We start from the raw sequence: 14,800 nt of genomic DNA on the forward strand, positions 1-14,800 counted from the left end.
CCTTAGGATAAAAATCCTCCTAATGATGAACAAATTGCGGAAGGCGGCACGAAGTACAGTTGCAAAACTAGGAAAAAAAGAGCAAACTTTTCCTTTCCAGGTAGAAAAGGGAGCGTGGAGCCTGGTTGACGACCCACCCCCTCAGATCTTTACACAGTGGTTGCGCCTGTCCCGAGCCTGCGCAGTCGACGCCTTCCCAACCGTAGCCCTGGCTGTCTAGACCCCATCCGCGTCGTTCCGCGCCGCCCCGCGCCGCTCCCCTCCCCCACTGTCGCGAAGCTCCCGCCGGATGCGACCACGTGCGGATGGAAGACCACCCTCGCGCGCCTTCCGGCTCGTAATGCCTGCAGGACTGCGGCCCTCGGCCTCGGTACCTGTTCGCCTCGGTTTTCTCATTTTTCCTTTATTTCATCATTTTTGGTGAAGTACTGACCTGTCAAGGGGACTATTAACAAACGTTAAGGAGAGGAGTATAGTGTCTGGATTTAAATTAGTATTTATAGAACACCTTTATGGGTAAGGCATGGTTCTTTTCATTTGCATTTATATGTTTCATTTATATGTATTTATAATAGATATTTCTTATTTCATTTAAGACTCCCAACGACGTAGGGATGTAAATACTATTTCTATTCCTTTTTAATGGAGGCAGGTTAAGGAACTTGATCCTTTCAAGTCCTCAGAGTTCAGAGATTTGAACTCGGCCTTTCTCCGAATTCCAGGTACTCTTAAGCAACGTTATTCGGCTACTTCTGCTGCTGGCTGGACACTGGAAGATTGGGTCAGGGAGCAAAAAGAAAGAAAGGACTTTCAAAACTCTTGGAAGTTAAATACTTTTGTCCCCGTGGTCATTGAATCAAAAAACATTTTTCAAGCACCTGCTCTAAGTGAACTGCTTTATATACAATGGGGGATAGCAGGGAGGATTGACCAGTCTTTCAGTCTTTCAGGGTAACATCTATCCCAAGGATATCTTTCACAATTCCCCCCACAGAGCCCACTTTCTTACACCCTCCCAAAAAGGAGGCCTTAATTGGCGCATGAACCAGTTGGAGCCACGATGGAAAACTCCCTTCTATTTTGTTGTTAGACTTTAAAGTCCCCAAGTTGGTCATACTAAAGTAGCAATTTTTCTGCCCCCCCATCCCCCAAAAGCCTTAGAAAAAGGAAGTCCATGACAACACACACCCTCTCCCTTGCCATCATGTATTTAATAAGCAATTCAGGTGATTGATGCAGTTAAAAGAATCCACAGTGTGAGAAACATTGGTCTAGAGGTAAAGTTAATTACATGGTATTGACTATCTACCTTTTGCTCTATGAAGTCCAAAATCACTGGTAGATTCTGAAAATAGCATAGGTTACATTAGTAGAAACTCATGTTCTTTCCCTAGAGCCAACCTGGTAACTCTAAAAACGAAACTTTATTTCCTTCAAGAAGACTTCTGAATCGTCCCTGGGAGTCTGTTTTCTCTGCTCTTCACGCTCTTCAAGTGCCCTGTAGCCCTCTAGCTCACTGGTAGTATCCATGTTGCCCACAATGTGTCCCATTAGAATATAGCTCCATGGGAAGAGGATCCATGTCTATTGATACAGTTCAACTCATGAAAGGCATGAATTGGTGTGGTCGCAAGACCAAAGAACACAGCTGGCATTTAATCAAGCATAAGCTTTATTGGAACTTATGGACAGGAAAGAATCTCTGATGGCGGCAGTTCAGAGAGTCAAGATAGCGCTCTGCAAAGATACAGAGAAATGAGGGGTGATATAAGGGGTTTCAGAACAAGCACATTCCACAGGGTATGAGAACAGAGTTTCTGCAGGATCACATGAAGCGTACATGTGGGTCTGGTGATGTTTTCACTATGCTTGTAGAAGAACGTTTACCAAGCACATTTACTGCTTTGGGAAGATTATAATTGATGATGTGGTCTATGTATTCCCCCCTCTCTGGGAAGGATTGTTAACCTTTAAATTATTTCTGAGGATTTAGAGGGGGAGCCTGAACCCCACAATCCACCCCCATTTAGCAGCTTATGTTGACCATAGGACAAGCATTGCATCCACATTTCACAGAATTTTATGGGAGTGATCAGGAATATGCACACAACACTAAATATTAATGAAGGCACAGGTACCACCTTGTGATGCAGTCAGAATATCTAAAGCCATCCTATTTTGTAAAACTACCTTTTGTAGTTGAGAAGTTTCTTTGTTTAGTTAGGAAATGGCTACTTTAGAGTCATTAAGGGCTTGAATAGTGTGATCTGCTAAAGCCATTATGTGTTTTTCAGTGACAATTGAAGCAGAACTTCCAGAAAAATGGCCAATGGGTAGAACCACCAGGGGGCACGCTTTACTCTATATCTAGCCTTGATAGTAAAAATTACAGAACTCGGGTAATAATCACCCCATATCTTGGATTCCCTCGTTATTTCTTATATGGTGACAGACTCAGTTGTTAACCATCCTAAACCATTATATACAGCATATTCTAATAAAGGCCTGGGCTTATTCACCTGTTCCCTTACAAGGGAAAAAATATAATTACAAGTCTCCTTAAAAGATGGCAGATGAATCTCAGTCTTAAATAAGAAGATCTTGTTGCAGACTTGTCAATGGGTCATATTTTGTCATGCCAGCAAGGTGTTCCATTCCAAGGAAGGCCAGTAGTACCCAGGGATGGTAAGTCTGTGAAACCCAACATTGGGTTCAATTGTGGGCCTGGGTTACTGCTGAAACCCACTGTAGAGAGGTATTGGTTAGGGCATTATGGGCGAAAAGAAAGACATTTACGGGGAGCAACAATAAGGGGTAGATTGTGCTGGTCTAACAATATACACACAATATTTTCTTTAGTACATAGCAAAGTAGCCTGGAACTTTCAGTCTGGACCTTATGATCAGGGTCTTTGGTGGGCTTTATTCTGAGCAGCTGCCTTCCCTGCTTACTATAGTAACTTGCCTCAATGCCCCCCTCAGAGAGTTTACACCCTTATTCTTAAGGGGGAGCTGAAGGGTGATGGTCATTCTTCTGTAGCTGCTTCCTGCTGGTTAGGGACAGTAGACCCTGCCTGATGAGGTGTGAAACTCTGGCTATTTTATTGAGGTTGAGGAAAGGTGGGTCCGACACCATGGTTGAAACTGGATGAAATCCCCATATGATTTTACCTTGTTCTGGAAGGCACTGATTCTGGAAGAAATAAACCTACACTAGAATTCTGGAAATACATGTTCCTATTAAAAGGATGAAGAAAATGGTGGTAAGTGGTCCCAAAAAGGCAGCCAGCCATGACTTACTGGACCATGGGAATGAGAAAGGCCAAGTGCCTCCAGAGGCTACATCCTCCCAAAGCTAATGGGCTTTATCTTGTAAGTTTCAAATGCTGTCTAGGAAACTGCCACCCCCAGTTCCCACAGTGTTGGTTATACCTAGGACAGCTAGGAGAGGGGTGAGGAGAGGCACTGCCCTAGACATAAACTCACAAAGACAATAAAGGCAGCAACAAGGTAAACATGGCACACAAAATAAAGACAATACTTAAGATAGTCATTCTTTTATCTTACAGGCACATTGATTAATTACTTAGAAAATGAGTTAAGGTTACAAAGACTTTTTATTTTATCATTTTATTTTTTTAAAGATAAATGAATCAAAACAGAAGAACTTTTAATGTATTCAATATCCTGCATATGATCTAGAATAGAAGAGATTATTACATTCATCAGGTATATAGGTATAGCACTTAATAATCAATGCAGAAGTTCCTCTTTGAGCTGTAATTAATAAATCTAAGCTCTGGTTAGCAGTGCCTTACATCTCTCCATGGGAGCAGGCCATAATGCCAATTATGTCTGTTTAGGTTCTACTTGCATTACTCCGGTAATTATTACACCACTTGGAACATCCTTTACCCAGCCAGCATACTGCAGCACCATTGGCTCTAGAGAGAAGCTCCATTGTTTCCCTGGCCTGGTGCATAAAACTCTTAAACGCTATGAAACAGAGACAATCTGGAGGCATATCCAGTGTATTGCAATTCAGGTCATATCAAGCCATTGCCAACTGTTGCAACATACTTTCCATCTACTTCAGGAGCCATGTCCAGAGATGTGGTAGATACTTTTATTATTTAAGGGGTCTTAGTGACTCCCTTAGCTAATAATTCAAATGGAGAAGCATCATGCAGGATACTGAGGCCTGGTTTGAATGCACAAAAGCGTTTGACAATACTGAAGTCTGTCTTTTTATTTTTCTATATTTTCTAAATACTTCCAATGCAGTTTTTTTTTTTTAAGATTTATTTTATTTATTTCTCTCCCCTCCTCCCCCCCAGTTGTCTGTTCACTGTGTCCCTTTGCTGTGTGTTCTTTTTTTTTTTGGTCCGCTTCTGCTGTTGTCAGTGGCATGGAAATCTGTGTCTCTTTTTGTTGCATCATCTTGTTGTGTCAGCTCTCCATGTGTGCGGCGCCATTCCTGGACAGGCTGAAATTTCTTTGGCACTGGGCAGCTCTCCTTACGGGACGCACTCCTTGCGCGTGGGGCTCCCCTACATGGGGGATAACCCTGCGTGGCACGGCACTCCTTGTGCGCATCAGCACTGTGCGTGGGCCAGCTCCACACGGGTCAAGGAGGCCTGGGGTTTGAACCGCAGACCCTCCCATGTGATAGATGGATGCCCTATCCACTAGGCCAAGTCCGCTTCCCCCAATGCAGTTTTTAACACATCAAATGAATTTAAGTATTTTAGTGCTTTAATTTTTACTGTTACACCTTTATCAAGATTAATCAATAGGCAAAACATAACATAAGCTTTTGCTTTGTTTTTCCTTTAAAGTCCCTTTTTGTTTACAATGGGATGACTGTATGCTCTTTTAGAGAAGCATCAGAGCAAAACAGTGTAAGAGATTTTGATTGTTTTCATAGCATCACATTTTTCTAAGAATAATGAAAACTATAAGCAACAATATCACCATGCAGCTACATATTAGGATAGAATAAACAGTGAGAACTTTAAAAGCCTTTAAAATTTATTTATATAATCTTTACATATATAAGTAAACTACACACTTAATTTCTTTTTTATATTTTCTTTTTTAGAAACATGCTATTTACCACAAAGAAACTTCAGCAGTACTGGAAGAAAACTATTTCTTTTTATTTTAACAGAGAGAGAAAGTCAAATTTTAGTTTTGTATCAGTACACCATTTGGTAAACAATACTTAGCATAGGTTATAATAAATTGAGGTTGTCCAACAGGTTTTTTCTTTCTGCTATAAAATTAACTTTGTTATTAATATTAACTCCTAGATTTCTACTTAACAATTGTTTCCCAAAATCAGTCACTTACATTATAATTTTTCAGTTTAGAAAATGCATTTACAAACTTTTTATAATTAATCATGTTACTTTTTGTTATCAATATCAGTTTGGGATTCTATTTAATAGTGGCTTTCTGGAATTAGCCATTTAAATACTTTAGTTTAGAAGATGTTTTTGCAAACTTCCTATAATCATAATCACATAAACTAGTTACTTTACCTCAGGACAAAATTCACTTTACAAAACACATCCCCTTACTTAATGATACCTTCTGCAATATCTTCTACAACTTTCTACATTCATTCAAACCTTGTCTTACATATTTCCACCCTAATTTTATGAAAACCAGCCATGTTATTTTAGGACAATACCCATTTCCTTAAACAAACTTATCATATTTTAGTCAGCATTGACTATGAATTCACTTCCACAAACCTTTTACTTCTTTCTGTATCCATTTGTCTTATATCCCACATTCTGTTCTGTTCTGAAAAAAACCTTCAATTTAGGCAAAAACAATTGTTTAAAAAGAGGTTTGTAATAATTTCATTAGCAAAAAACTTAAAATTTTCATCATCTTAAAGATTTAACACATATGCTAATTTATTTTATTAGTATCTTATAAACCTAGGGAGATTACACCCAAGCTAAATAAAATTGAAGCCATTATAGTTTATGCAAGAGATGTTCTGTTTTCTTCTTTCCTCCACAGAAGGGTAAAACCTCTTTTTTCTTTAATAAAATTCTAAAATTGTGAATAACCTTAAAAACATACTGACTGCCAAGTTCTACAGTATAATTGTTTAATCATAATTTAGAACAATCTTTCCATAGCTTTCAAGGACTTTTTCTTTACTTACTGAAATTTGGCCATTGGATTATTACTGTCATCTCAAAAGCTGTTAAAATTTAATTGGGGGGAAGTGGGTATAGCTCGGTGGTTGAGCACCTGCTTCCCATGTACGAGGTCCCAGCTTCAATCCCTGATACCTACTTAAAAGAAAAATTTTAATGAGGGAATTACAGGACAGACTATACAAAACATGATTTATTCTTTCATATCCCCTCTAACCCTATCATTTTAATTTCCAGGTTTAGTAGACAGAATTCTAGATTAAACTCACATCTCCCCTATCTTTCTATACCCATCCCATTCCCTTAGTTTCTTCAACTTTTGTTTTGTTTTGTTTTGTTTTTGGGGACTGGGGATTGAACCTGAGACTTCATATGCAGGAGGCTGGCGCTCAACCACCAAGCCACATCGGCAACCCTGAGTTGGTTTTCTCATCTGTTTGCTCATTTTTTTTTTCTTTTTTTCCTTGTTGTTTCCTCATTTTTCTCATTGTTTGCTCACTGTTTTTGCTCATTGTTTGTTTGTTTTCTTTAGGAGGGACCAGGAAACAAACCCAGGACCTCCCATGTGGGAGGCAGGCGCTCAACTGCTTGAGCCACATCTGTTCCCCCTCAGTGGGTTTTAATGACTCATTGGAATTCAGTCAAGGTTAGGAGAAGACCCTAGGGGCATGAAGAATTATGGGAGAATTAAATATAAAGTTATTAGTTTCTTTATTTTAAATAGTTTCTTTATTCAGAGTTTATGTCTTTTTATCTTGTTTGGCTTCTTCAATTTAGGCTTCAGTAGTATTTACTTATATAAGCACCCATTTAATTTTTACCAATTGAATAAAACGTTTTTAAGAATTTTCATGTATTGGGAAACAGACTTTGGCCCAGTGGTTAGGGCGTCCGTCTACCACATGGGAGGTCCGCGGTTCAAACCCCGGGCCTCCTTAACCTGTGTGCAGCTGGCCCATGCGAGTGCTGATGAGCGCAAGGAGTGCCGTGCCACGCAAGGGTGTCCCCCGCGTGGGAAAGCCCCACGCGCAAGGAGTGCGCCCGGTAAGGAGCCGCCCAGCGCGGAAGAAAGTGCAGCCTGTTGAGGAATGGCACCGCCCACACTTCCCGTGCCGCTGACGACAACAGAAGTGGACAGAGAAACAAGACGCAGCAAAAAGACACAGAAAACAGACAACCGGGGGAGGGGAGGGGAATTAAATAAATAAAAATAAATCTTTAAGAATTTTCATGTATTAATTTACAATTTACTATTACCATCCAGAGGTATGAAAATATACACTGAACTAACAAACACAAAAAGAGTTAAGACACACCAACGGAGACATAAAGCTCACTAATTTGACTCATAATTGTCACTCTCTCGAGATGGCTGTGTCATCCCAAGCTCCATCATTTTACATCTCTGGTTTTTACTGTTTTTAAGCTATCCTCTGTAATCAATGTTTCCTGAAATATGCAAACTCATTCTTGGAAACACTATTATTAGTAACCAGCAACCAGTTAGGAATATTTGAGCAGTATAAATGCAGTTAAGCACTAATTTAGCAATTTAGACAGACATTTAACACTTAAATATTCTGGATTAGTCTTCAGGAGTACATTTAGACTTGAAGTTCAGGAGTAAGCTATTTAACTGAGAGTTCCTTTTAACACCTTGATAAAAATTCTGATTAAAATAAAATGCGAGTAAAACTTAAAATATTGCCAAAATAACATCTTACTAAATTCTTCCAGTTTACACATTGTTACAATATAACTGATCATCAACTCAGTGCAGGTGATCAATTAAGGAATGTTTAATTCTAAGTGGCACACAGAGGCTTTTGCTGCTGCTGCTGCATCAGTAGCCACCTACAAGTCTCCTAACAGGGTCCATACTATAGCTGCCACTATCTGGCAGTCCCCTTTTTTCTTATTTAAGTTCAGCTGCTCAGCTATCTGCTGTAGCACAGCCAGCATACCTGCTGGAGTTTTTTGGGTGTCCCCATATTCTCTTGGTGGCCCCTATTTGTCTAGGAGGGCAGCCACCCCTCCCCACGTGGACATTACAGGCCAACCTGGGATTTCCCCCATGGATTCCTCTTTCACTGAGCTCATGTCCACTACTGCCAGTGGTCTTTCAGTCTCCTGGCTTGTGGCTTGCCAATTGTTACAACCCAACTCCTGAAGTTGGTGTGGTTGTGAGACCAAAGAACATACATGGCATTTAATCAGGCAAAAGCTTTATGGGACTTACAAACAGGAGAGACTCTCAGATGGCAACAGTTCTGAGAATGAAGATAATGTTCCACAAAGAGTCAGGGAAAGGAGGGGTTTCAGGACAAGGACATCCATAGGGTATGAGAACAGAGGTCCTGAAGGGTCACATGAAGTATACATATGGGGTGTGGTGATGTTTTCACTATGCTCATAGGACGGACATGTATTAAGGACATTTACTGCTTTGGGAATTTTATACTTTATGATACCGTCTATGCATTATCTCCCCTCTGGGCAGGATTGTTAACCTTTAATTTATGTCTAGATCCCAAAGGCGGTTGCATGCTGAGGACTTAGAAGGGTACTCTGGGTCCCCAAATCTGTTTTGTCATAATTGTGTCTCTAGTGCCTGTGGGGAGACTTTGGGCAAGTCACTTAAACTTTTTTCCCCCTGAATTGCCTTATCTATATAAAGTGGCACAGTATTACTTGGAGAGTAATTGCTCACATGAATATTGACAGGCTTATATAAGAAAATTAATGTGGATACTTTTTAAACAGTAAAGACCTATGTTGATATAAGAGATTATTATGGGGAAACGGACTTTGGCCCAGTGGTTAGGGCGTCCGTCTACCATATGGGAGGTCCGCGGTTCAAACCCCAGGCCTCCTTGACCCGTGTGGAGCTGGCCATGCGCAGCGCTGATGCGTGCAAGGAGTGCCCTGCCACGCAAGGGTGTCCCCCGCGTGGAGGAGCCCCACGCGCAAGGAGTGCGCCCATGAGGAAAGCCGCCCAGCGTGAAAAGAAAGAGCAGCCTGCCCAGGAATGGCGCCGCCCACACTTCCCGTGCCGCTGACGACAACAGAAGCAGACAAAGAAACAAGACGCAACAAATAGACACCAAGAACAGACAACCAGGGGAGGGGGGGAAATTAAATAAATAAATAAATCTTTAAAAAAAAAAAAGAGAGATTATTATGATTACTTTTGTTGTTGTTGCATCTAAAACACCTAGCTTTGACCTTGTGAGAAGAGCCTAAACACATTTATTTTTAATGGTAGAAGCAAATGATTTTACCAGCATTGGAGAAGTTGTATCCAGTGTAAAGATCTGGTCATGAGGGAAGCGATTTGGCACAACAGATAAAGCGTCCGCCTACCACATGGAAGGTCCAGGGTTCAAACCCAGGGCCTCCAGATCCGTGTGATGAGCTGGCCAATGCACAGTGCTGATGCACGCAAGGAGTGCTGTGCCACGCAGGGGTGTCCTAGTGTAGGGGAGCCCCACGTGCAAGGAGTGCGCCCTGCAAGGAGAGCCACCCAGTGTGAAAAAAGAGCAGCCTGCCCAGGAATGGTACCGCACACATGGAGAGCTGATGCAGCAAGATGACACAACCAAAAAGAGAGACACAGATTCCTGGTGCCACAGACAAGAATGCAAGCGGACACAGAAGAACACACAGTGAATGGACACAGAGAGCAGACAACTTGGGGGTGGGGAAAGGGAGAGAAATAAATTTAAAAAAAGAAAGAAAAGAATGTTTAAAAAAAAAAAGATCTGGTCATGAAAATTATGCCCCTAAACATCTATAACAAACTTTAAGTCATCAGAGCTAATCAGTTATTGAAGTCCATTGATAAACTCCAAACTTCATTCACTATATTCAAACTCATCTCTATCAAATCTTTTTATGAATGCTTAATTGACTATTATCTTTATACTTAAACTAATTTTTTTTAGTTCCTGCTCTGTCTAAATGAAGTTTTCAGTTTTGAAGATGGTTAATGCCGTCATTATTCAATAAAATGATATGCTGAAATAAATGGATTATTTAGAAATAGGACTGTTTAGAAACCAATTGCCTCAGCTTATGCTTGAAATTGGACCCTGCTAGAAATTGGACTCTGCTACCAACTGCTGCAGATAGTTTGATTTTAGTTGCTATAAAAGAATTACTCATATAAACTTGTTTATACTCTAAGGAAATTTGTATTTCTTGGTGTTAAATTCTATGTATCAATTCCATAAGGTAATACAAAAGGCAGAGAAGTATAGTGACTAATACTAGGGTGTAGTGACAAGTGAAAACAGCCTCAAGCTGATTTCTGCTCTCCTTGGAAGCATAGTGCCTATTTTCATGCAGTACTACAAGCTGTAACTTATAAATCTGAACAGCACCAAACAAAGATTTTAGTGCTATTGGATCTGTCCATTTGTTTAACAAAATTAAAAATTACCCATTATCAGACAAAAATGTATTTTAAACCATAAGTTATCTACTAAATTGCTTCTGTTAAACCTTTTGAGTCACTCCTATTAGTCTGTTACTGATGAATGGTTCATCCATGTTCATCTAAGCACAGCATCACTTTGATCCAATCCACCTAATGGCACAAATTTTTGGTGAAACTCTACACCCACACTGGGTTTAGGAAAATCTACTCGCTAGTGTCTCCTAATCACCCTACACAGGTATATCTTAGTTCTTCCTCTTTCCTATCCCAAATTTAACTTTCCTTCAAATCTGGTCATTATTACTCTCCACCTAGCACCAGAACTCTATACATGAGCTCTTTAAATGGAAGCTTTTCTACAGCATGGCAAATTGGGGATATGACCTGATGTCCAACATCCATTTGGTATCCCTTCCCAATCTCTGACCGCATCTTGTCAGTCCTGTCCTGAAATGTTGCTTCCCAGAGTCCTGGGCCCTCTTCTCCCACTGGAGCTCACTGTCTGCATAGTCTCATCCACTCAACGACCATGTTCACTGGTGATTGTCAGTCACCACATCCAGTCCCACTTCTCTCCTATGCTCAGACCCCTGTACTTCTCAAAGTGGATGACTTGTAGTCATCTCAAAGTCAACATGACCAAAACACAAATCTATTATCTTCTCTCAAACCTCCTCTTCCTCTTGGATTCACTTTTCATTTAATGGTTAACACCATCCACCCAAATGCCTGAAGTTTATTCCTCATGGTCCTCTAATTCCCACACCAAACCCATCCTCCCCCAGCCTGAAGAGCTACCAAATCTCATTCATTCTCCTGAATCTGTCTTTGATTTGTTTCCTCTCCATCTTTAACAGATAGAAATCCTCCATTAAGGCACACTCTGATTTAATTTTGGCCTCATCTAAATAGGATCTCCAAAGATCCTATTTTTTGAGTCCATACCCTTAACTAATAATAGCATCTTCAAAGGGCCTGTTTACAGAGAGTTCATATCTACAGTAATACAGATTAAGACCTGAACATGTCTTTATGGGGCACATGGGTAAGTCCTCAACAATGATGGAGCCATAACAGACTGATTTTTATCATGCCACCCACATAATCAGCTTTGGCCATGAAATGGACTAAAATTTCATCAATAAATAACACATGTGACAATCACCGCTAGTTACTTACCCAATAATCATTGTGTCCTTCAAACAACTTGATTGGAAGAGAGGCAGTGTACCCAGTTAAATCAAATAAGCATGGTATTGTGACAATTCTGGTCAAAGAGATATAAGGATAAATCTATGGAGTGAGACTTTAGAAGGACCTTTGTTTGTTTTTCTGATGAACATGGTGTTTGTGCTTTGCCCTTTCTCCTTTTTTCCCTTTCTGAACCATGGGTGCTATTTGGAGATGGAAGATTTATTTTATAACTATGTGGTGGAAAGTTAAATAGTGAGGCTAGTGGAGTGGAAAGATAGGAATCTGGGTCCTTGATGACTTCATTTATAGCTGTACAAGAGCTGGGCTGACCACCTCTAGAATATTTGTTATATGCAAGAATAAACCAAAAGAAACAAAACTACTACATTTGGTTAAACCACTGTAGTTAGAATTTGGTTGTATGAAGCTGAATATAATCTTAATTCATACAAAAAATATATTAGTAGTGGCTTCTGGTAATTTCTATAAGAAACTATAGGTTTCCACTGGGAGAAAACTGTCCATGGATTTCTGAGCATCTTGAGAGCAGATATGCTGACTTCCCTTTGTGTCAAACTATCTTTCCAAGGATGTTTGTACAGCAAATAGATAACAGGGTTCCTCTCCCCTCATGTATCCATTCTCAGTGTGGGTATTATCAGATCCTCTTCATGTTGGCCTATGAGGCACCAGCACAAAAAATAGCTGATACTCTAGCCACTGAAATTGCTATAAGAATAAATTATCCTTTGTCTTTGACACAGGAGTCTTATACCAAGATCAGGAAACTGTGGTTGGCCAGCTTGTTCGCTTACAAATAGGACAAAATCTCAGAATGTTCACATTTCTTGACAGTTTTGGGTGATGAAGAAAGGATGCTGACTGAGACATGGCTTTCTTAAATAGGACAGACAGCCTTATTGGCCAATTAACAGGATTTGAGGGAAGTTCATGGGAATTTGTAGAAAACATGTTAACCGTATTGTGTGGTCAACTGGTAAATAAATGGTCCTCCACTTTATTGCCTATTAATGAGGAGGAATTGTGAACTTAGTTGCAGAGCAAGTATTGGGAAGTAGGTTCCAAACCAGATGCTTGAACAGTGTCCTGGTTGTTGTAACTCTCTTTCACGTGGGGAGACTTCTTTGTCATGTTGGAGGCACCGATAGCCTGGGCCTACAGAATGATGAAGTTCTTACTTGGGGATGGGTGAAGGGCAGTTGGCACTTTATGTACCCCAGAAAAACATGGTTTTAAACCTAATCCATTTATGTGAGAATGAACCCATTTTAAGTAGGTCCTTTTGATGAGGTTGCTTCAGTTAAAGTGTGACCCAAACCAATCATGATTGGTCTTAATCCTATTACTGGGGTCCTTTATAAGCAAATATTCAGATAGGGAGAGAAAATTCAGAGAGAGCAGCCAGAAGCTGAAATCAATTGAACCCTGAAGAGGTGGAAGAGGCCAGGAAAGGCCACTACATGCACTGCCATATGACAGAGCAGTCTAAGACCAAGGATCACCGGTAGCCATCCCGAGAATGCCAGTCTTTGGGAAGAAAGCATCACCTTGATGACAGCTTGATTTGGACTTTCTCATAGTCTCAAAACTGTGAGCTAATAAATTCCCATTGTTTATACTAACCCACTGCATAGTATTTACTTGAGCAGCCCAGGAAACTAAAACAGGGGGCCCTAACAATTTTAATCAGCACGTTTTTTTTTCTAGAGGCACCCTGTACCCTCCATGGGTTATACTGCTTGGATGGAAGCCAGGCATTAACTTCTCTGCTTCTAAGATGGCAATTATTTTTATCCTAGGTATTGTAATGAGAGACCCTCAAATGTTTAAGGGGATACTAGCATTTGGTCATATAGCCCTCAGATGACTGCAGAGAGCTCTCTGAAATGGTAATTTGGGTGACCTCCCCTTAGTGAAAACTGATTCATTTATATGTATTCTGTGGTTGGTTATCCCTATGATGAGAGTCACTAAATTTGAAAAAGTTTGTCCCTGATATTAGGTGAAGTGATCAGTGATACCACTTTAGCCTTGGAGGGCATTCAGATCAGCTCCCTGGCCAGAGTTATTATTGATGACGGAATTGCCCTAGACTTCACACAAGAGCCAAGGCAGAATCTGTGTGATTACTAATGTATCCTGCTATACCTAAATTAATGCCTCAGGCAAAGTAGAAAGGTCAATACAGAGAATTAAGAAGAAAGCTTCTAGCTTTCTAAGGTAGATCCTGATATTTTATGGGATTTCAAGAGTCTGGGGGACATGAGTGAGTTCATCCTGCACTTGGAGGTTTGTGGATAGTGCTTTAATTAAATGAAGTTTGAGACAAACTGAATGAAACCTGTGTTAGTCAGATGAATCAGAGTGGCCAAAAGAGTTGTATATTCATGTGAAAATCTGAGTTCTGTAAGAACATGTAGCCCTGAGGGGTGGATTCTTAAAACCAGCAGTTGTCTTGGTCCCCCAGGATTCCTGCACATTCTAAGTATACCAGATTGCAGGGCTTATCTGTCTTCTGACATTGAGCATTTCTGTAACTAGTAACATAGACAACTAAGCAGGTCAAGGTGACCATGTCAGGGCTGCAGTGTAACTGCTCACTATCTGGGGTTGGGGCTTGTCTGCTGCTTGCTATAATATTTGCTACTTGTTCAAGAAGTCAGGGACATTTGTTCTGAAATTCTCTTTTGTAGGACAGCCCACTGGCCGTGCAGGTGACATCTGGGTCTATCAGATATTCCCTGTGGAACTTTGGGGCAAGTGGAACTGATAATAAATATGTTGATGCATGCTGCCTGCTGTACTGTGAGTAATAAAGTACTTTGTCTCTGATCCAGGAGTCTTGTGGCTTTCACATTAGCTTTGGATAGACTGAATTGGGAAACTCTTCAGATTGGTTATTAACAGAGAAAATCTGATATGCTCAGATTAATACAAAAATATGGAGGTATTAATCAAAAGCATGTAAT

General features: G+C 40.4%; 1 long non-coding RNA gene across 1 annotated transcript; it reads left to right on the forward strand.

Moving 5' to 3' along the window:
- The first annotated feature begins 245 nt into the window (after positions 1-245).
- Positions 246-877, forward strand: LOC105744593 (uncharacterized). Its single transcript, XR_009188022.2, has 2 exons — positions 246-370; positions 723-877. It is a non-coding gene; the product is annotated as an uncharacterized lncRNA (long non-coding RNA).
- Positions 878-14,800: the final 13,923 nt, after the last annotated feature.

Source organism: Dasypus novemcinctus, chromosome 11 (assembly GCF_030445035.2).
Source record: "Dasypus novemcinctus isolate mDasNov1 chromosome 11, mDasNov1.1.hap2, whole genome shotgun sequence".
Classification (NCBI taxonomy): Eukaryota; Metazoa; Chordata; class Mammalia; order Cingulata; family Dasypodidae; genus Dasypus; species Dasypus novemcinctus.